This window comes from Canis lupus, chromosome 29, assembly GCF_003254725.2.
Source record: "Canis lupus dingo isolate Sandy chromosome 29, ASM325472v2, whole genome shotgun sequence".
Taxonomy (NCBI): Eukaryota; Metazoa; Chordata; class Mammalia; order Carnivora; family Canidae; genus Canis; species Canis lupus.
In genome coordinates this window covers 27,875,145-27,899,225 of record NC_064271.1, presented here as the reverse complement: position 1 = coordinate 27,899,225, position 24,081 = coordinate 27,875,145, and the positions used below count along the sequence as shown (strand labels likewise).

Here is a 24,081-nt window from a genome sequence, read left to right as displayed (position 1 = left end):
TTGATTTGTGTATGCTTCTTGCATCAGCTCCAAAGGGTAAATTTATGAGAACCTTTCAGCCCCCTCTTCCTCTCAGCTGCCAGCTGACTCCTTCCCTTGCCCTTCTACTACCTCCTACTTAACACTTTAGTTCTGCCCTCCAAATAAATCAGCCTGATAGTCCTTGAGTGCCTTTGTTCACTTCCTTTCCCCTGGATTGCTTTTCCCCCCCAATCCTTGCCCAGCCCATGTGGAGGAAAAATTTTCCTTTTTAGTAGCCAATTATCTTGGACAGACCTCTCTGAACCTCAGTTTATTCATCTGTAAAATGTAGATATTAAGAGTACCACCATAGGTGGTATCTCATAGTAGGACTTCAGTAAATGACAGCCATCATCATCGTTGTTGTTTTTATTATTAATTTCTTTCAGGCTTCATTTCTTTGGGTTATCTTAAGTAATTGTTTATAATTACTGATAATTTGAAAATAACTTTAGAATCATTTGTATGTTTTACTTTTTTTTTTTTTTTTTAAGATTTTATTTGCTTATTTGAGAGAGAGAGAGCACAAGCCAGGGGAGCAGCAGGGAAAGGGAGAAACAGACTACCTGCTGAGCAAGGAACCTGATGCAGGACTTCCATTTTATGACCCTGGGATCATAACCTGAGCTGAAGGCAGATGTTTAACTGACTGAACCACCTAGATGCCCCTGTATGTTTTACTCTTTAGTTACATTTAAACTGTTTGAAAGGACATCTACTGTTACTGCTTTATGTACACTGCTATGTGCATATGTGCTGTGTATCTAAAAGCAGTGGTTGTCTGCTGTGGGATTAATCCATAGCACTTGAGGAGTGTCCTAAAAAAAGTACAAAATGTATCTTCTGGGATCCCTGGGTGGCGCAGCGGTTTAGCACCTGCCTTTGGCCCGAGGCGCGATCCTGGAGACCCGAGATCGAATCCCACATCGGGCTCCCGGTGCATGGAGCCTGCTTCTCCCTCTGCCTATGTCTCTGCCTCTCTCTCTCTCTCTGCGTGACTATCATAAATAAATAAAAATTAACAAAAATATTTTTAAAAATGTGTCTTCTGCTTGTTTGTGGGTATTCTGCTCTTGCTGTCTGTATAATATAAGTGCCTCTTCTAGATTTGAGGCCTTCTAGAAGCTTTCCCCAGTAAAAATAAGGGGAGAAACTTTCTACATCTCTACCTTCTATAAGAATTTCCCTCAATTTTTAAGTTATTTAACATTTTTTAATTTCAAATTGTGCCTAGAGTTTCAAGATTTAATGCAAGATTTAATGACCCTACAAGATGGCCTTCAGAGAACTAAACTGGAAACAGCAAATCTGTAGACTGGGTGATAGGATTAACCCACCCTAGGAGATGATATATGAAGTGGAAAGGATTAGGAATAGTCAGATTTTTATCAAGGAGGGAGCAGGGTAGAGGAGTCATGAAAGCTGTTACCTAATCCATTATACTACACCCGAACAAAGAAAGAATATGTTAATTGAGAACTGGCAGGAGGTGATATTATGAAATCCTAAAGAAAGGAAAAGCCATTAAGTAAGATTTTGGACAAAATTAATCAAATATTCTTTTGGAAGGAGCTAGTCAAGAGATACTGAACTGACTACACAGGAATCATCTTTCTTTTTTTTTTTTCTTTTCTTTCCTTTCTTTTCTGTTCTGCTCTGTTCTTTCTGGGGTGGAGCCTGATACAGGGTTCTATCTCAGCACCCTGAGATCATAACCTGAACCAAAATCAAGCATCTAATGCTTAACCCACTGAGCCACCCAGGCACCCCGACCACACAGGAATTATGGACATACTCTGTAGGTGGGTGAGGATGGCTTTGAAATTTGCATGGTCTGCATAAACTAACTCCTGAGACCACTCATCTCTCTTGGCTTCCTAAGCAACCTTCTGAAGATTTATTCAGCCTCCTAACACCTCTACCCACTGATAACTGGAATGCTCTCTAGAAAATTTCCTTCCTTCATTGGAAATTTGCACTCTAATTTAACCATAAATTCCTGGCAGGGACAGATCCTGAATTTGTGAGGGACAGATCCAGAATTGTAAACATTTCTGGAATTAGGAGGGGCTCTCTTTGAGAAAAATAATACAAAATGACAAATAATGAAACTGCTTCCAGGGTGTTGAAAGGGACGAGCACAGGCAAGTGGGCCTGAAGTTTTACCTTCGTCAGCATCACAGTGAAGCCACTGGAGTTGGATCAGTGTGGGTTCTGAGAGCCCATCTGCTCTGGGTGCACCATCCTGCAAAGCTGAGGGCCAGACCCAGGGAGCCCCTCAGCAGCAGCCTCTCTTTCCCACAGACTTTATTATCTTAATAATAAAAATTACAACAAAGGAATCAAACTCCCACTGTTTCTTAAAAGGATTTTGGCACTTTAACTTTTTATGACCCCTTCTACCTATATTATCATCCTGTTTGAAGATACAGAAACTCTCATTTCTTTTTTTTTTTTTTTAACATTTTATTTATCTATTCATGAGAGACACAGAGAGAGGGAGAGGCAGAGACACGGGCAGAGAGAGAAGCAGGCTCCATGGAGGGAGCCTGACGTGGAACTCGATCCCAGGTCTCCAGGATCAGGCCCTGGGCTGAAGGCGGCACTAAACCACTGAGCCACCTGGGCTACCCAAAACTCTCTTTTCTTAACTCTTCCCAGATTCTGTCCAGTTTTCTGTATTCCAAATAGACAGCAACATTACTACATAAAGTACAAAAGAGAAATCTATGCGGATATAACAGTGCCCAAAACAAGATTTAAATGTCTATGGACCAGAAAGAGGAAAACTTAGAGCAGTGGGCATGATGGGAGCCATAGTTTATATTAAGATGCATATCTAGAAAGCAGGACGTCACAGACACAGCCCAGCCCAGAGACTAGGAATTGAGCCATGTTCAATTTGGTCCAAAAGCTATTAGGTGGGATGGAGTAAGGTCGTGCATGGTGTGGGTGCATGAGTAGATTCATGGTGGCCCAGGTGGGGTGTCAGAGCAAGGTGAGTCCATGTGAAGTCCATGTGAAGTGTGTCCATGTGAAGGAGCTGTCTGGTTTGGGGGGTGATGAAGAGGACATTCACATGGATGGCAGTAGTTGTGTTAGCTACAAAGGAAACATTACATTGATTGATCAAGTAAGAAAATACTAAGGACAATGGTGTTGGGCTGGAATTGAAGATTGGGATGTGAACTCATGGTTTTCAATGGACAGATGAGAGAGAAAGAAAGGAGAGGTATTCAAATACATATATTCCTAGTTTTGTCCACTGAAAGGGACAAATGGCACCCCAGTGGCATTGAGAATATCTAGCATTCGGATCTTAGTTGACTTCGGTACTGAGGGAAAGAAAGTACAAGTTGAGCTCAGAACCTCTTCTAAAACCTGAAATAAAAAGTGCTCAAAGAATGATGGGGACAAAAAAAAGAATGATGACACAGAAACCATCTTGAAGGGGCTCCTACTGGAAAAATGTGGGGTAATTTCAGCAAGAAAATGAATAATAATAGTACCAGACTATATGCATTCAATAAAATAGGAAACCATGAGTTCAAACAGATATAAAAAGATAGTAAATAAGTTAATAGTTTGATGAGTGATATATAATCTCAAAACCTCCTCACAAAATATTTATTAAAAGTAATTTCACAGTGCAGAAGCCAGCCAGACAGGAACTTTTTTTTTTTAAGATTTCACTCATTCATTCATTCATTCATTCATGAGAGACACAGAGAGAGAGGCAGATACAATGGTAGAGGGAGAAGCAGGTTCCCTGCGGGGTGTCTGATGTGGGACTTGATTCCAGGACCCCAGAAACATGGCGTGAGCCAAAGGCAGACCCTCAGCCACTGAGCCACTCAGAAGTCCCAACCAGACAGGAACTTAAACAAGTGATTGAAGTTAATGTCACCAGTAGTGGTACAAATACAAATCCGATGGCACTTGAATAGGATAAAATGAGAATGCATCATTGCTTCTGTGATATTCCTGCCTGAGATGTATAACAGGAACCTAATCATGAAGAAGCATCAGACAAATCCAAACTGAAGAACGTTATGCAAAATAAATGGCCTATGAATATTGCAAGTGTCATACTTATATAGTCAAGGAAAGACCAAGAACTGTTCCTGATCCAACAAAACTAAGGAGACATGATAACTAAAGGCGTTACCTGTTTTGCGAGATCTGGATTTAGGACTGCCTCTTTTTCTTACAAAATGCATGCTCTAGGATAATTGGAGGAACTTGAATAGAACCTAAGAATCATATTAAAGTATCAATATTAATTTCCTGATTTAAATGGTTATATCTCCTATATATAGGAGAATGTTTTTGTTTATAGGAAATACACACAAAAGTGTGGGAGAATAATGGAGCATAATGTCAGCCAGTTACTCTCAAACAGGTAAGGAAAAATAGTTTTTTTATATTGAAGGTATACATTTTCTCTGAGTTTGAGATTGTCTGTATGTATATTTATGTACTTCTTTGCTTTTGTGTGTCTAGTGTTTTGAATATCCATGTCCAGCCAAGTCCCCCCCAAATAGATTTCAGTAGGAACTATCAGCTGTGAGCAGTGACCTTGGGAAAAGTGATTACTTTTGCCATGCTACAATGAGAAGAGCTTGTTTTTCTTTTTAATGACAATGCGTAAAATGCTCAAGATGCTTAATGAGATGGATATCTTTGACAGGTCACCATGCCCCAGTCATACAGACTCAGCACTGCTACCCTGGGTAAAGGCCATTCTGCAGTATTTTCCGGAAGCAGGCATGCAAATGGTGGTAGGATGAGGGACACCAGTGATGCCTTCTTCCTCTGTAACTTTGTCACTTTGCATATCATGTGATCAGAAGAGCTAATGATTTTAATGATTTAATATCAATCCTAGCAGGTCCTCTTTTGTTTGATTCCTCTTTTATTCAACATATTTTTATTGTGCCCCACCCCACTATGTTACAGGTCCTGTAGTAATCTTAGAGATACAAAAGTGAAAAAAACTCCCTCAACAGTTTCCACTGGGAACAAAGGAGGGGGTAAGATGAGGAAGCAAATATTTACTATCTAAAGAAGGAGTGGGACACATGGGGGGAAACTGATGGTCTCTGAGGAAGGCTTCACAAAGGAAAGTATTATGAGCTTGGACTTAAGGAGTAAGGTTACTTCAAATTTTACCAAATGTTTAGAAATTTCAGTTATATTTAGATGACTTTTTTGTATTTGGACAAAAAAGAAAAACTAGAAGGAAAAATGGGGGAAGGAAGGGAATAGGAAAGAAACAGCAGTTTTAAGGAAAATACCTAAAGAGTGAAAATATTGTGTACATAGCTTCAACTACAGGATGCTACTAAATAAATCCTTTTAAAAGTACATTTGGTGGGGGGACAGCTACATGGCTCAGTCGGTTGGGCATCCAACTCTTGTTTCAGCTCAGGATGTGATCTCAGGGTCATGAGACTGAGCCCCCTGCATTGGGCTCTGCACTTGAGATTCTCTCCTTTTCCCTCGGCCCTGACCTCTGCACTGCAGGGTGCTATCTCTTTAAAATAAAATAAAATTTATAAGCCCATTTTTCAAGAGGTAAAGAAGTAGATAAAATAGCGAGTTGTCATGAAACAGATATATATTTGTAGAGCTTTGTCTTGTGTTCTCAGGTACCTATTATGATCTTTGTGTTTTAGTTTTATTTCATTTTACTATTTTTTTTTTTTTTAGCTCAAATCATTCTCCACAGGGTTCTCATTCCCGATTGCTCTGTAACTGCCCACTCCATCTCAGAGGTGATATTCAATGCCACTCTGAAGACTCCCGGCACTTGACTCATTTCTAAAGTTTGTTTATAGTTTTAAATCTCCCAAAGCTGTAACTCAGTTGTCAGCCTGTGGAAATGGATCATTCGACACTTTTGAAACTTTCCCAGTGATTTCCTAGGGACTTAGCTGTCCTATAGCTGATGTCTTCTGTGTCTGATCCCTTTGGCAATGCAGTGGACTAGGGGCCTCTTGTACTCTCCAGTAGTTGAACTATCCTTTTTAGTTTCACCAGAAACATTCTGGACTTTGTCACCTCCTTTCCTTCTGGCCTGATATTTGAAAGCCACATTGGAGTTAACTAAGGGCCAGATGTCTAATGCTTTTCTAACAATCAAGTCACTGTGAACCAATGATGTAAAAACAGTCCTAAGCTATAATAATTCCCAGCTACACAGCTTGGTACTCCTCATTTTTAGTATTGTGACTATAATAAATGTAGGTAAGTATTGTATCTTCCTTATGTTATCATCATTTTTTTTTTTTTTTTTTTTTTTTTTTTTTACTTTTTTACATTTGCTTTAGAATTATACTTCTCTTTCTTTGAATTGTTTCCTCCTATCTTTGGGGGCCAGGATCTTGTTTAGATCTTAAATTATTATTCATGGCTCTGAAGACTTTTCTGGATAAAAGTCATTTTATCTCACCAGAGAAAAACACTGTCCCCTCCACATGGAATGGAGTAAGCCCTCGGTATTCAGAAATTTAACATTTTTTGTAAAAATGCCTCAGAGGACTGTGCAGAAAGCATATAATTTTGCAGGAATGGAGTTTAATCTCAGGCACAGGGTAGGAAGAAGACATGGGTAGTGAGAAAAAAGATATGGCGTGTGTGAGATGGTGCACTTCTGGGATGCCTGGGGAAATAGTAAGCAAACCTGACCTTGCCATCTTCCTTATTCCTTTGTCATTCAAGGTAAAGATGGAGAAGGGGTGGAGTCCCCAGCACAGCGCCAAGTTTGTAGATGTTTGGAGTGGTGAGGATAGGCATAGCATGAAGGCTTAGCACCAGATTCCACTCACAAGGAGATAGGGGGAATGCAGTGCCCAGACTCCACTCATAATTTGGCATTGTTCTTGTTTTTGTATCATTGTGGCCAAGAGAAGTAAAGAATATTAATAAATTTTTAAGTGTGCATTATTCAGATTGACATCATTGTTACACATAGTATAATGGTTCTTACAAATTTTGGGGATTTGGAAAGCTCTCTGGGAAAATCCTTCCAAAAGTCAAAAGTCTAGATTCTAGAATCCACATCAAACCCAGTTATCTTCCTGTCCATTGGCACTGCCCCCAGTAACCCAATGACCCAAGTTATCATGGCAGTCACCTCGTAACCAGTCTCCCTGCATCCACTTTAACTGCTCCTGCCCTCAATTCCAGTCCATTCTCTTCAGAGATACTTGTTTTTTAATTGAAATTTTTATTGAGATAATTGTAGACTCACATGCAGTTGTAAGAAATAATACAGAGATCCTTATACCTTTTGCCCAGTTTCATGCAATGGTAACATCTTGCAAAATTATAGTACAATATTACAACGAGGACACTGACATGATATAATCCTCCAGCCTTATTCAGATTTCCCCAGTTTTACTTGTATTCACTTGTGTGTGTGATGTGTGTATATCTGTAATTCTATATAATTTTATCTTACATATGTCCACCATCACAGTCAAGATAGGGAAGAGTTCCATCATGCGGATCCTTCTTGTTGCCCTTTTATTAACCACACCCACCTCCCTTCTTCCCTCTATCCTCCTTCCCTAACTCTGGGCAACCACTAATCTACTCTTTATTCCTAAAATTTTTTCATTTCAAGAATATTAACTCAAGGAGCATCATATGACATGTAACATTTGGCCTTTTTTTTTTTAATTTATTTATGATAGTCACAGAGAGAGAGAGAGGCAGAGACACAGGCAGAGGGAGAAGCAGGCTCCATGCACTGGGAGCCCGACGTGGGATTCGATCCCGGGTCTCCAGGATCGCGCCCTGGGCCAAAGGCAGGCGCCAAACCGCTGCGCCACCCAGGGATCCCACATTTGGCCTTTTTTACACAGTATAATTCTCTGGAGATTCATCCAAGTTTTTGTGTGTGTCAGTCATTTATTCTTCTTCACTGTTAAGTAGTATTCCATGGTATGATGGATGTACCCCAGTTTGTTTAACCAATGAACCATCCATTGAAAGACATCGGAACTGTTTCTGGTTTGGAACTATTAGAGATGAAGCTGCTATGAACAGTCATGCATAGGTTTCGTGTCAACATAAGTTTTCATTTCTCTAGAATAAATGCCCAAGACTAAAATTGCTGTCTTGTGATTGCAAGTATTATTCTTTAAGAAGCTGCCAAACTGTTGCCCAGAGTGGCTATACCATTTTACATACCCTTCAACAGTGTATGAGTGATCCAGTTTCTCCACATCCTCATCAGCATTTAGTGTTGTCACTATTTTTTATTTTAGCCTTTGTGACAGATGTGTAGTAACACCCACTTGTGGTTTTAATTTACATCTCCCTGATGGATAATGATTTTGAACATCTTCTAAGTTCTTATGTGAAGTCATCAGCTTCTGCGCAGTGTCCCAGCCTCTCTTCCTACAATTCAACCTGTACTTTCTAGGTGACAAAACATCAGGACATGAGGCTGCAGGCTCTGGATTATGTGGGCTTTGTGTGTCAAGTGCTAAAGGAGCTTTGAAGGGTCTGGAGAACCTCATGACCATATCTGTATTTTTATTGTCCCACTGAGGAGGACAGTCAGGAAGACTGTGAGCCAGGAAGCTATTACAGGGAGAGGCATGACCTCAGGCAATGGCAAGGGAGAGAGGAAGAGGAGGTGGTTTGACTGATAAAGGATAACTTGTTTCAATAGAACTCAATGACCAAGTGTAGAGGGACAAGGACAGGATGGGCAGGGAGACTGGAGTGCAGGAAAGGGCAGGAAAGACATCGGGCTTGGCTCCCTCGACTCTCTGGTGCTACTGCTCACCAAAACAGACCATTGAGGAAGAGGTGCCATTTTATGTGGAAAGATGTTAGGTGTGAGGTGCCTTACAGGGCAGCCAATGGAGAATTCTGTTAAGTAGGTACATGTCTAAGTCTGGGTCTCAGATTGCACATAATTTAAAAAACAGTTTTTGGGGTGGGGGTGGGGGTGGTGCCTGGCTGGTACAGCATGTGACTCTTGATCTCAGGGTCATGAGTTCAAACTCCACTTTGGGTGTGGCGCCTTCTTACAATAAAAATTTAAGTAAGTAAATAAATAATAAAATATAATTTTCCATACACAAATCACTTTTAGAAGTGATTGTTTCACCTTGGAAAATTGAAAATGTTGAGACACCCAAGCTACTTTTGCTGTAGGCTTATGTTGGAAATTATGACCCATCACGGATCACTTTGCATCCTTTGTTCAGGGCTATGGAAGAACAGTAAAGCTGGAAAATACTGATACTATAATCCCATAAGATCTAGGGAGACCAGAATACAGGACTAATTTTTTCAATGGAAACAGAACTAAAATGAACTGTAGAATTCTGCTCCTAGAGCAAGTGGGGTAATCTCAATTTAACCCTAGTGCACAGGACTTGGTAACTGATATTGTAACCTGGAGCATGAGAGTTCATTGGCATTGACATGACCCACAGTTTTACTGAGCAAACAATATGTGAAAAGTGGCCCACCACAGAACACACATGGGCTACTATTTGGTATTTGTAAGGAGGAGAACCAGGAGAGGATTCATGGAAGCCTAGACCACCACAGAAAACCTGAAGCTAACTGGGAGCTTGCATCTGCTCCTAGGCCACCAGGGCAAAGAGCTGTGAGGAATAAAGCTGTCCTTTTTGGCAAATAATACACTGTATCTTGTAAAGTCTCAGTGACAGGGATGCAAACAGCAGCTGGACTTGCCGGTAGTACCATTCAGCCAGGAAGTACAGTGAATACACAAAATCCAAAATGATTTCCATAGGTTGATCAGTTACACTTAACATTAGAATTGATTAATTTTTAAAAACCACACCACGAATAACAACAGCAAAACAAACAAAACCCTGCAAGTACAGATGAGAAAGATGTGGTCAAGTAGAAGCACATGTAAAAAAGACTGAGGAGTTTTGATTATCTCAGTATGAGTCAGCCGTGTACAATGAGGGTGCTGAAAAAAGTTAACATGGATTTGAGCTACGTTCAGAGTATTGAGGATTCGGGGCGGGGGGACAGTTCTTTCCCACAGTATGTTGATAAAAGTGGGATTCTGTGTTTAAATTACATACATGGAACATTTAGTAAATGCTCACTATCAATCAGGTTATGGGCTAAATGTTTCACATGATCCTCTTAATTCCACACAACAAGACTTGGGTCATGTCCTGTTACTGTCTCCCTCCCATCCAGCACGTGTAGATAAGGGCATCATCCCTCCATGGCATTGGACCTATATGTAATCTGGCTAGGGGCAGGTCTAACTCTTAGCTGGGAGCAGATTACCAAAAGCTTGCTATTGGAAAACAGCAGGCCAGTCTTTGGCCATACCACCCTGAATGCTTCAGATGTCATCTGAAAGACAGCAGGCCTGAAGGACACCGGGAGCTGGGTTGAGAGGATCTAGGAAATCTAGCACATGAGAAACTGCTGGAAGAACAAACACTGTTCAAAAAAAAAAGAGAAAGAAATAGTTGAAGCACGTGAGTCAGAGAAGAGGAGTGAGATCACGCAGCACAGCCCCAGGAGGCAAAATAGAAGCAGCTAGGTAAAAGAACACGGAGGTGAATCGGTCTACTTTAAGATAAATTTTCTGTATAAAATAATCATGGATATCTAAAAATGGAACTGAGTGCCCACCTCTTCAGGGACTCTAGCAGGAAGAAAATGACCATCTAACGGGAAAAGGCCTCTGGACCCTCAATACAAAAGTAGCTAATGGTGTGAAATTGCCCCTTTCCCACTGCTTGCACAGAGCCCAGTTTTTTAAACAGTGAAAATATGTCTACATGACAATATTCTATAATCTGGTGCTTTATCTGGTGAAGAGAAAAGCTCAGGTCAGGTCTTAAACAGCAGGAAATACTAGTAGTAGTTGAGTATTGGAAAATTTAGTGATGGCAGAGAAAATGGAGAGCAAAGTATAATTTCTTTTCAGAAGAAAACAGGAAGTTAACAACTGATTTATAGCATCAAAATGAAGATCTTCTATCTCCTTTGTTGCTTTGATAAAAATGCTTTGATAAAGATATAATAAATGTATGACGTTGTAAAACAGTTTCTTAAAAGCAAAGTTAAGTAAGGGACTTCTACCAGCTTCTTCTAAAATAATTTAGCAGAGCCTTCACTTAATGATATATTAGGATAACATATAATGTCACACAGATTCTACAGATGGCCTTTGGCTCTCTTTGCCGTACTAATCCCAGAGCAAACAAAAACCTCATGATTAGCGGTAGTATTTCCACTTCTCAGCAAACTTTCTTGAAAGAATAGATATTGATAAGAACAGCACTTAACCATTTTACTGCCCATTGTAAATTAACAAAAGTAAATTAGCAATTAAAACTCAGAATTATTCATTGCAAGATTGGCAAGCATTCTTTTTCTAGTGGTGGGGTTCTTTTTTTCTTATCCTAGAAGTCTAATGGCAGCCAGGTAGTATTATTCTAACTATCAATGTAAACTAATAATGAAATTAATCTTTCATATATTCTTTCATGTATATTTGTTTAGAAGTCAGAACAATTCTGTTAGTTATAAAGTTTTTTGTGATTCCAAGTTCAGGCTCAAAGCAAGGATAACCTTGCACTTAAATATGAGAAGAATGAGAATTTGGTTTGTAACTAGTCTGGTTCCATTTCTTTTTGTTAGACCTCAGCAGTCTCTTCCTCACTGGCTTCTGTTATTGTGTGCTCAACACCCCACCCTCCACAAAGCAGAGAGGGATATCTGCCTAACTGACCAAGGATTGTCATTTCTCTTTGGATAAAATCCAGACTCCATCCCAAGGTTTAAGGCTGTGAATCTCAGCTCATGCCACTTTTCCTTTGATCATCATGCCCCAACCACACAGTTTTTTCAAGTCCTTGATAGTGCCTTCCTCTCCTACCCTACAGCCTTTAAATTTTCAGTTTCCTTTTACTCAAAGGAACCCCCATGGCCAAAGCCACCAGCCACTGCTTCTATCCCAATTACCCATTTATTTCCTTCACAACATTTATTTTTTAATATAAATTTATTTATTTATTTTAGAGAGTGAGAGCTCAAGGGGAGAGGCAGAGGGAGAGAGAATCTCTAGCAGACTCTGTTGAGTGAGGAGCCTGACATGGGGCTCAATCCCATGACCCTGAGGTCATGACTTGAACCAAAATCAAGAGTTGGATGTCCAACAGACTGAACCACTCAGGCGCCCCTCCTTCACACCATTTAGAGCAACTTATAAATGCCTGTATTTGTTTGTTGGGTTGTTTTTATCTGACCCCAACTAGAGAGGTAAGCAGGACTCATATTGCATGAAGGTCATGTTGAGAAGAGACTTGACCCCAAAAGAAATGCAGAATCAGTGAAAAGTTTTAAACAAGAGAGAGAGAGAAGAATGAAATTATATTTGCAGTGGCTCTGGAGCAGAACAATTTGAAGAGTGAAGTTTGGAGGGTAACAAGGGAGGGAGCCCCATCAGGGTACTGTTGGGGTAGTGTAAGCTGGGAATGGTTAACATGAACTAGGGTGGAAAGAGGTTGATGGGTTTAAGAGATAGTTAGCATATTGCATCAACAGACTAGAGATTTTATGTAGAGAGAAAGGAAGAAGGAAAAATCCAGATGATACCAGGTTTCTGGTTTGGGCAACTAAGTGGATGTTGCCTTTCCTGCCATGGGAACAGAGAATGAGGAGCACTCTTAGGAGTCAGTAGTCAGTAAAGTTTTCGTGGGATATACTGAGAGTGAGGAGAGAAGTGAGGGGGTAGCCCATTGAGAGTCAGAATCCCCCCGAATATATCCAGCTTAGAGATATACATATTCTATTTATATCTTTTAAAATATATAAACTAATATTTTTTATTAGTTGTAATGTCAACAAATGGCAGCCAAAAGAATATTATGCTAAGAGTATTAATACTTAGATCTAAGTTCATTGGGGATGTAAAGAAAGCATAGTGGTTAAGAAGTATGGTCAAAGTCAGTAAGAGTCCCAGCTCTGCACTACTTATCCATTTACCCTGTGAAAGTTGCTCTGCCTTTTGGGGCATCAGTTTCTTTATCTGTCAAAGGCTATTCTTTGACCTACTCTTGGTGTTATGCAGAATAAATGCAACAATCTCTGCAAGATGTTTAGCGCATGCGAAGTGCTGCGTAATGTTAATTATCCTCAATATCACCATTACCCTTTACTTCAAAAACATCTTCCTGTACTTTATTTATAGGAGAGGAAGAAACTACTAGTCTACTCCATTATCTAAGGGCTATTAATTGCCTTTCAAGGTGATTCCAGCTTAGATACATAACATGATGTCATAGAGGGCTAATTTAACTCCATTCTGGGTTTTTTTTTTTTTTTAATTTTTACTTATTTATGATAGTCACACAGAGTGAGAGAGGCAGAGACATAGGCAGAGGGAGAAGCAGGCTCCATGCACCGGGAGCCCGACGTGGGATTCGATCCCGGGTCTCCAGGATCGCGCCCTGGGCCAAAGGCAGGCGCTAAACCACTGCGCCACCCAGGGATCCCTGGGTTTTTTTTTTTATGATATTTTTTGATAAAACTTGGGAGCAGAACTATAGACATTCTGACTAAATTTACACAGATGTCCACAAAAGGCTATAGTGACTTCACAAGGCAAAATCACCACCCACCCCCGTAAGATATGTGAATGATGTTCCTAGCTCTAAGTATACAAACTTGAGTCACAACTGAGACACAATCAAAAGTGAAAAATGTAGTAATAGAAAGATTAGACATCTGTTTGTGACCGTGTTTGAAGGCTTTTTTCTAATAGATTTGTGGTACTGCATGAATGGGGGAGATAGCCTGCACTAGATGACATGACTACACAATTGGAATATTCTGCATCAAAGTGAATAAACTGTACAAACATTTATTCAGGCAACAGATGATACCGTTCTGAGAAAAGCTTCCCATTTTGTAGCTTTGCGCTATTGGAACACTATGAGTTATAATTAACTACTGATGTTCTTGTTAGTTCATTACTCACTCTATGTGGTGTTCTACCCTTCTCTCTCTCTTTTTTTTCCCCTCTCTTTTCTTTTTTTTATATACTGTTTTAGATATAAACCATACTTTTCTTCTCCTGGGCAAGAAAATAAAAAACTAGATAGCAGGAAGGAATGAGTATTTGATTGAGAAGACAAGTAACAGATTTAAAAATTAATGTTCTTATCAATTTTGTTCCTAACATTTTTCTGACATTTGGTAGAAATTTGAAGGTGCACATATATGACTGTCAGGAAATAGTTAAAAATTCATTTCCATTTGTTTAAGCAAGAAGAGTGGTTATCCAGTAAGTGGCAGCAAACAGCTTATAGATTCATCTCTTCTGATTTCCTAACTCTCAGATTCTTATGAATGAAGCAGAATCATTGATCGAGCAAACGGAAATAAACTTGAAAGTAGAGGATGCACATTATGACTCTCCTAAGAAGCAAATATGAATCTGTCACTGCCTCTTTTCCAAGAAGTTTTTCAGGGCAATAGAGTGTACTGATGCATGAGCCCTCAAATGACAGCATAAGGCATTTTATGCATGACTTAATTCTTTTTTCAGACATAAAGAACAGATTCTGATGATTTTCTGTGATCAATTTAAATTCATAACACTGCATCACCAACATTTAGGAACTGCAGAGTACTTGTTTAAAGGATAATGAAAAGTGCAAAATGCTATATGATTGTCATGGTCACTCCATGTCCCAGATTTTTTAGAATAGTCCTAATTGCAAAGATTCTCTCTTGTTATCCTTTAATTTACTCCTTTTTTTTTTTTTTTATCAGACTGTGCATTCCGGTTTGGAAAATATGTCTTTAAAAAGTCCACTGTTGTTCTTAGGTAGATTTAATATTTTTCCAGGACCAAGAACTTGTTTTTAAAATATTACATAAATTTTTTAGAATTATATAAAGCAAAGTAAATTGCATTCTTACAAATTATGGGAAAACAGCCTGAATAGCTTGGCTCTTGGCATAGACTGATTACTTTAGCAATTTTCATGTTATTGCAGTGTTATTAATACACTGGGATTTTATGAATGCCAATTCCACAAGCACAACATGTAGGCACATGGAAGTATATTTTTAAAGATTTTATTTATCTGAGAGAGAGAGAGAAAGATCAAGGAGAGAGGCAGAGAGAGAATCGTAAGCAGACTCCGAGCTGAGTGCAGAGCCCAACACAAGGCTCAGTATCCCAACCCTAAGATCGTGACCTGAGCTGAAACCAAGAGTTGGACACCCAACTGACTGAGCCACCCAGGTGCTCCAGAAGTATTTTGTAAGGACATCTAAGAAGTACCCTTTTAGTTTAACTCAATTCTTGTTGCTGTTTCTTAGAATCTGAAAGAAAATTTTAAGTTCTAGAATGTACATGATACAAAGTTGCTAATCAGAAACAATATATTTAGACTACTCTTCATTCTAATGGCCACAAGATGCCCTGGAAAAATGCCTTTACACCAGAAAGGGTCACAATTTTTATGATAATTTTAATATAAAATTCCTATATTGCTGAAAACTGAGTTGGATTAAAAGTGAACCTCCAGATAGCCTCTGTAGAAATGCAAGCTATGAAACAATTTGAAAAGTGTATCAATTTCAAAATGCTTTTAAGTGAATTTTGAAAAGAGGTGGTTTAGCATACAGAAATGCTACTTCCTTATTTACATTAAACTTACCAAAGAATTCAAAGCTTGTTAAGTATATTCTGCATAGACAGTCAATATGGTATGCTTTGCAAGTAATGTTGTTTGCGGATATTGTTTTAAGGATCATCCATTGTGGTTTTTAATTATTGTTCAAAACTAATACTTACTTGTCATTAAGTACTTTGCATCATCATTTGTCTGACACCTGCAACCTAACTCACTTTCCTACTTATTCTGTGTAAACTGGCTTACTACACAAAATGTCTCCATTCCATTCATCCTTTTTATGCTCTCAAGACTGAGGGCTTATTAGGATGACATGGTTTGTAAACTGAAGAGGTCGAAGCTGCCAGATGATGGGCTGGAATGTTGTTCCCTTACCAGAACTCTTCCTTCCCTTCAAGGCAAGGGGAAGATCCAGAGACATTTTCAGTGATTTTGTAAAGTTTCATCCTTATTTAGCTCAACAAAAATACAATGCTCATAATGGTAAAGTGGAAAGACCAGGGATTTTATAGTCCTACAAATCAGGGTTTGAGCTCCTGTTCTGTTACTTACTGCTTATGAACTATATTCAAGGTAACTCTGAGACTCAGTAGTGACATCTATAAATGGGGACAATACTAAGCTCATACAATTTTTCTTTTTTTCAAGATTTATTTATTCATGAAGACACAGACTGAGAGAGAGAGGCAGAGACATAGGCAGAGGGAGAAGCAGGCTCCTCACAGGGAGCCTGATGCAGGACTTGATCCCAGATCCCAGGGTAGTGACCTGAGCTGAAGGCAGGCTCCCAACCACTGAGCCACCCAGGTGTCCCCAAGCTTTAGTACCTGGCTCATAGTAGGCTCTGGATAAATGTTAGCTAATTTGTTTTAAAAAATTATTATAAGCAGATGAAATATAACATAAAAGGGAATATTGAAGTAAGGCATCTTTTGTGCCCACACAGTATGTTACAATTGGAAAAGTATGGGATTTAGTGGCCAACCTGTCTTCATCAGATTTCCCAATCAACTGAGCATCATTTTTCTGATCTGTGAAAATAAGGGTGATTATTACTGCCTCATGGAGTTATTGTAGTATAGTTAGTAGTATAGTTAGGCTCAAGGTGTCTATATAATAGATCTTAGTTCCCTTTTTCTTCCTTATCCTTTAATACTCTTTTTATAGCATATTTTCTGCCCACTCCTTTTTGGACAGAGACCAACATATAATTTAATATCACTCTCATAATGTTTGCAGAATAAGAGAGTGGAAATCAAACTTGAACCAATTTAGATTCTTGCTTATATTTCCAGTAGGAGAAATATATTTATATTGACAGTAACATATCTATATTACCTGTGGGTCTACACTCCTAGGCAGATGAACTGAGGACCGTAATATGAATGAGTCAAAGATGCCCATAAGCTCCATAATTTCTGATTTGCAGCTGTTCTGATTTGCTGATTGCAGCTCATTCATTCAACTTATATTTACTAACTGCCTACTATGTACAGGCATTGTACTAAGAGCTAGTTATGCAACTATGAATAGAACAGTATTTACCAAGAGAGGCATATGAGACAAATTATTATAGCAAATTATTATAGCAATATACATATATTTATATATATTCCATTTATTTATTTAAGAACCATTTGTTGAGTTCCTATGGAATATTGGGCACCCATCTAGTGCCTTGGATACAACAGGAAAGAAGAGAGATCTAGTCCTTGAATCCATCAAGTTTATAATTTATTGGGGAAGACACATGATTACTCAAGTGGTAGCAATAAAGGGTTCTAATAGCAGAAGTATGGAGATCTATGAGGGAACTTAAGCTAGTGTATAATCAAGCAAACCTTCTGAAGGAAGTAATGCTTAAGCTGAGAACTGGAAGACAGATAGCAGTGAGGCAGATAAAGAAAGAGGGATGGAGAAAGAAAGTTCCAGGTAGAGGTAATAGTGCATGGGGAAGGCCCAGGGGCCATAAGGAGTTTGGCATATCTAAGGACCTGACAAAAGTCAGATTTGACTAGACAGAGAATGTGAAAGAAGGGTTAGATACAGGTATTATGAAAGCACAGAAGATGCACTTAGCTATGCCCACAATGTCGGCGAAGGATGCCAAGAAGGGAGAGAATTAGAACTGAAGCATTTTTACCAGCAGAACAAAGGAAGGTGTGGGCATGTCTCAGAGAGGGGTATTAAATGCCCAAAGATGAGAATGAGACCACCACATTCTGGAACTGTAGCTCACAATTGTGGTTTAAATGAGCATGGATAGTGTGGAAAGTGATGGGAAAAGACAGAGAGGGGTCAAATCATTAGGGACTTTGTTTTAGGGAAGTTGGACAGGATGCTATAAACTAGGATGAGGTTCCGGAGGATAATTTTAAGGAGAGAGACAGATGTGCAGAGAATTGTGTGCCTGGGAATGTAATAAGAAGGGTGAGTTGCAGGGTAGGCCAGACCAGATATAAGACCAAATGGGAGGTTAGTGCCATCATTCAGGCAGGATATAATGATGGTATAAGAAGATGGGGAAGTGGCAGGCTGGGGGTAGTATTCAGATTGTTTATGTAATGTTAGCAGATCTTGATCACTGATTATATGAAGAGATGATAAGCAGGTGAGATCAGGCATGGCTTTAATCATGACGCCAGTGAAGAGATAACTGTGGAAGGAAGGTGATTTTGGAGAAAAGATAGATTTTTGCAGTTAAGGAGATAGTGAACTAAGGTGTCCATGGGACATCCAAGTATGAACAGTCTGCAGTCAGAGGTATATGTTGGTCTGGAACTCAGAAGTCTGGATGTGGATTTGGGTGTCAGTGACAGTAAGTGACTGTCTTTTGCCCTCTCTCTCTCAAATAAAATCTTTTTTTTTAAATGTTCATAATTAGTAGCCCTTCTTTTTTTTCCAACTGGTTGAGGAGAGCTGCTGATCTGATCCAAAGAGGGCATGGATTGAAGAGAGCAACAGAAATGTAGAATGACTAATGCAAAGGGAAAATGGAGAGGAAATTGCCTAAAGGTCAGTTTTAAATGATTGAAATTAGACCTGTATTCTTCTTCTTCTTTTTTTTTTTTTTAAGATTTATTGATTTATTGATTTGAGAGAGAGCAAGCACAAGGAGAGGGAAGAAGGAGAGGGAGAGGGAGAAGCAGCCTCCCCACTGAGCACAGAGCCCAATGCGGAGCTCCATCTCAGGACCCCAGGATCATTCTCTCAGCTGAAAGCAGACCCTTAACAAATTGAGCCAGCCATGTGGCCTCTTGTTATTTTTAATCGTGGTACAAGCAGACAACGTTCTTAAGCAGACAGTGGGACAAAGTGGTTAGAAATCTGGGCTGCACATGATTTTTCTGGACAACAATACAAATTGGGAAGCATAGCATTATTTACAGAAGTACCATGCAACGCATCCCATAGGTTAGTAGCTGTTGTGCCACCACAGAGGATGCAGTGCTCACTGAGCTGTAGGTAGACAATAATTATATAAACTCTGCGATGTTTATTGTCAGGATGCCCTGGGAGCTCTAAAAGACTCACAGGTTTGCAAATGTAATAAGGTTAGACCCCTCCAGAGAGCCATCACACAGTAACTTGGAAGGGCACACATATTTTCAAAATTAATTTTTAGGTCAGAGCAAGAGATAATGGGCGTGACCTAAAGTGTTAATATGGCAGGAATTGCCTGTGTCTGTTTTAAGGACATCATCTAACCCATCCAACCAGGCTCCTTCAATAATTAATTCTATTCCTGGGAGAGACTTGAAAATCCTGGTGAATGTGTATGGCTACTCCAGCCTAGAGAGGTTGGTTTACTCAGTGACAGGATTTATTGGATTTTAAGATGTTTTCCTTTTTGTGATTTTTCTGACCCAGAAATATGCTTTTTATTTTAGCAGCTCTCAAAACAGCTGAATAAATGACAGTCTCCAAACAATCACCGTTAACTGTAAATCAAAATGTTATGTTTCCTCAGTTATGCTAAGATTCTTCAGTTTGTTTTCCTTCTATCACCAATGAAGTATAATCCACCACCAGAATGATGATTAAAGGCATTCTACCAAAAATATTTACTCCTTCCTGTGGCAAACACTTGTCATCTCCAACTTAAGTTGAACAGCCCTTGCTTAAGTGTCATTATGCTTGCTTCATGAAATACAGGCATCTGGAATTTATTCTCTTATTCTCTTTCTAATTATAGCTTAATTTATTAACTACACATTTTTAAAACGGTTATTCTTAGTAGCTTTCACCATTACAAAATATACTAGAAGTATTCATTTCAAAATAGTATTGTTTTACTCTTCTGAGGGGCAGATATCACACTTATTTTATATAATCTTTCTACATATACACAACTGTATAATTTCTAAAGTTATGTTTTCTAAAATCACCTCCCTACCCCAGCATCCCCCATCTCAATTAAAAAAAAAAAAAATCTCACCCTCTCATGGCAGTCTCTGCTACATGGCAGACCTTGTGATGACCTTTAGAACTGGAAGTGACCTTGGAGATAATTTTTTTTGACCTTGGAGATAATTAGTTCAATGGTCATCAACTTTGCAGCATATAAGAATCTCTTTAAGGTGCCTGTTTGAAGAGTGGGTTTGGAGACTCCAGTCCCAGAAATTCTGATTCAGTAGCTCTAGCGGTAGAGCCTAGGAATGTATTTTTTTAAAAAAGCACCCCAAATAGTTTTGACCCCATAGATTACACATTTAAAAACCCTAATTGCTCTAAACTCTTCTTTTTAAAAAATTATTTATTTATTTATTTATTTATTTATTTATTTATTTATTTATTTAAGAGAGAGGCACGTGCATGAGCAAGAGTGTCAGGGGAGGGACAGAGGGAGAGGAAGAAACAGGCTCCCTGCTGAGCAGGGAGCCCTACAAGGGGCTCAATCCCAGGACCCCAGATCATGACCTGAGCCAAAGGCAGACACTTAACCAACTGAGCCACCCAGGCACCTCTCCTCCTAATTCTTCTATAGTAAGGATGCTGAGAGTAGAAGATAAGGCTTGCCCATGATCTTTGGTGATCTGATTCATATAATTTATCATCAAAGTGTTTCCACAGCTGTTCTTGACATCCCTCTACTTTTATTCTAAAAGAACAGGAATCAGAACATGGTTGCCTTCTTATGAAGTTTCCATTCTTGCCTTAAGGGGTGAGGGTGGGGTTGGAAATTTTTGAAAAAATGCTATTGCTCTACAAAGTAATCAAATGTTGGTATCATCAAAAAGCAACAACCATATGGGGCACCTAAGTGACTTAGTCGGTTAAGCATCTGCCTTCAGTTCAATTCATGATCTCGGGATCCTGGGATCCAGCCCTACATCAGGCTCCCTGCTCAGTGGGGAGTCTGTTTCTCCCTTTCCCTTTGCCCCTCCTCCTGCTCTTGCATGAGCTCATTCTCTCTGTCTCTTTCTCTCTCTAATAAATAAATAAAATATTTTTTTTTTAAAAAGCAGCATCTTAAATGTATAATGTATGTTTTCATGTGGCCCTTTAACAATATTTGTGGAGAGAGGGTAGACACTGCATGAATGAATTAGTACATGTGAATAAATGAATGAGTAAGCCAATGAGTTCTGCCCAAAAACAGGATGGAAAAGGTTCAGGTAGAGGGCTGACTGTCTCAGGGTACCTGAAAAGACCCTATTTTACTCCCCAATAGTCAAAACCTCTGTCGGGTGGCAGGAGGAGAATTCATCTCTAGAAAAGGAAAAGCTTCCTTAGTACAATTCTATTATCTTATTAGCTTTCTCTTTTATTATTTGTAAATAGTTGAAAAGTACTTGCAGATTTCAGTAGTTAAGGTATAGTATTGGGTTATAATTTAAAGGTTTTATTTAGGTTATGTTTAGAAAAGAGTTTCTCTTCCTTTTTTTTCTTACCTTCTGTGGGAGGTGGAGAAGGTATCACTGTGGGAGTTTTTCACTCTTTTTAACTAGTTGACTTTTGCTGATGAAGAGGTTACTTCAGTTTGTTTGGCTTTTTGATCTATCATGTTATTCATCTTTAGTTTTGCTTCTAGTCAAAATGGAAAGCAATTGTAGTTTGTCTTCCTTTAATGCTGGGAGATGACAGGAAGCTGGGTTTTATTTGTTTTTCTCTTTGAAGTGATACAGCTGAGTGAGCAGACGTAAGTGTTTCATTTTAACCAGCAATTTTGCTTAACCTCATAGAAATAGCTACTTCATTGAGAACTGATGGCCTGCTGGGCTTGGCTTCTGCAAAAATTATCAGAGGAGAACATGGAAAGGTAATAGGTGGTTCCAGAAAATACTGGAGGAAGCACACCAGTGACCAGAAATCCAGTTTGATTACATAGTTATAAAACAAAGCAGACCTAATCAGACCATGCTCTGTGGGCCATATGGGCACAAGGCCTCCTCCCTATGGTCTTTAATCCTAATTTACATTCTCTACAACCAAAAATGAAAGAGACGACATGAACAAAAATAAAATAACTCCTCAGAGACTTTGTGAAGACTGCTCCAGGCAACAGCATATCTATTAAAAGCGACAGCCTCTATGGCATTGAGAACCAAGAGCAGCACCAGGATGGAGTGGGGCAGAAGAGAGTACTCTCCAAATGGAGAGTCCAAGCCAGAATTGATCACAATCAGCATTTTTATGTAAAATCTTCACATTTTTTATGTTGACTCTTTCTTCCCCCACCTCCAAGGCTCCTGGACTGCAACTAAGTCTACATTTCTTTTTTTTTTTTTTTAAGTCTACATTTCTAAAGCCAAAGCCTTTGCCTCCTGGAGTCTAGAGTCTATACTCCATTTTGTAAATAAATTCTGGGTCTCTCCCAGATTTCCATATCAGTCTATGGAATACACTTAAGAAAATATTTCTGATATAAGAATTGTATTTAATTTTCTATAAAACAGGATATAGAAGGGATCTCTTGGGAATAGAGTGGTGGAGGGAGGGGAAGCAAAGTCCTTGTTTGTGTATTATCCTAAGCTTAACAACAAAGGAACTCAAACATTTCCATTTACAATATTGATATTAAAAATGGGTATTAGGAAAGATACCTTCTTTCTCTACCTTAGTAAACTTTCTAAAATGCAGTCCTTAGGGCACTATCCTACTTGTTGCCTGTCAGTAGTTGTCTGTCTATAACTTCCTGTTGCTCTACAAAGCTAAATCTGACCTCTTTAGCACAGCGTTCAAGATCCTTTTGTGTACAAGTATCTTTCTAGTCTCATCTTCGCTATTCTTGTTTGCACTTATCTAATTGAGCTAATACTTATGTATAATGAAATGCATAAGACTTAAGTGTACAAAGAGTTCTGAAAAATGTAGATACTTGTGTAACCAACCTCTCCCTGTCAAGGTAGAGGACATTCCTTTTTTTTTTTTTTTTTGTATATTTTTTATTTGTAGTTCGATTTGCCAACATATAGTATAACACCCAGTGCTCATCCTGTCAATTGCCCCCCTCAGTGCCTGTCACCTAGTCACATCGTCCCCCCACCCACCTCCTCTTCCACTACCCCTTGTTTATTTCCCAGAGTTAGGAGTCTCTCATGTTGTGTCACCCTCTCTGATATTTCCCACTCATTTTCTCTCCTTTTCCCCTATAATCCCTTTCACTATTTTTTATAGGTAGAGAATATTCCATCACCTCACAAGTATCCTTTGTGTTGCCTTCTGGTTGATGCCCACTACTCTAATTCTCTGATTTGTATCTCCATAGATTATCTTTGCCTCTTCTTGCATTTCCTGTAAGTGCAATCATATCCTGTATACTTAATTGTACCTGACTTCCATTTTCTTCTGTGTATCAATTGTTCATTTTTCTAAATTGGGAAGAAGTACATATCACATTGTATAAATGTATCACAAGTTGTTTATCCTTTCTTCTTTAGATGGGCCTTGGTTGTTTCCATGTTTTGGCTATCATGGATACAGCTGCTAGGGACATTCTCATGCAAGTCTTTTAGTGGGCATTTGTTTTTACTCCAATTGGGTAAACAAACACCTAGGAGTAGAATATCTAGGTTTCTTTTGTAAGGAATTACCAAGTAGTTTTTCAAAATGTTTGCACCATTTCAATGCCCATCCACAATGGGTGAGATTTCCAGTTATTCTACATCCTCACTAGTACTTGGTTTCAGTTTTTAAAATTTTACCCGACGGGATATAATGGAATCTGTTTGTGGTTTTATTTTGCTTTTCTCTGATGACTAATAATGTTGAACATCTTTTCATTTGCTTTTTGATGATTTGTAATCTTCTGTGAAGTGCCTGTTCCAGTTTTGAGTGTATATTGGGTTGTCTTTTTATTATTGGTTTGTAATTCTTTATATGTTCTGGATATAAGACTTGATAGTCTTGTGTTGTTGCCGTTTCATTTACTAAT

The 24,081-nt window shown here is 39.0% G+C and overlaps 1 long non-coding RNA gene across 2 annotated transcripts in view; it reads left to right on the top strand.

Moving 5' to 3' along the window:
- Positions 1-13,434: 13,434 nt before the first annotated feature.
- The window catches only part of LOC112650677 (uncharacterized), a 41,212-nt gene continuing 30,565 nt past the window's right edge, over positions 13,435-24,081 (top strand). For both annotated transcript variants that reach the window (XR_004810565.2, XR_007407087.1), the window contains exon 1: positions 13,435-18,719. This is a non-coding gene — a long non-coding RNA (uncharacterized LOC112650677). The remainder of the gene's footprint in view (positions 18,720-24,081) is intronic.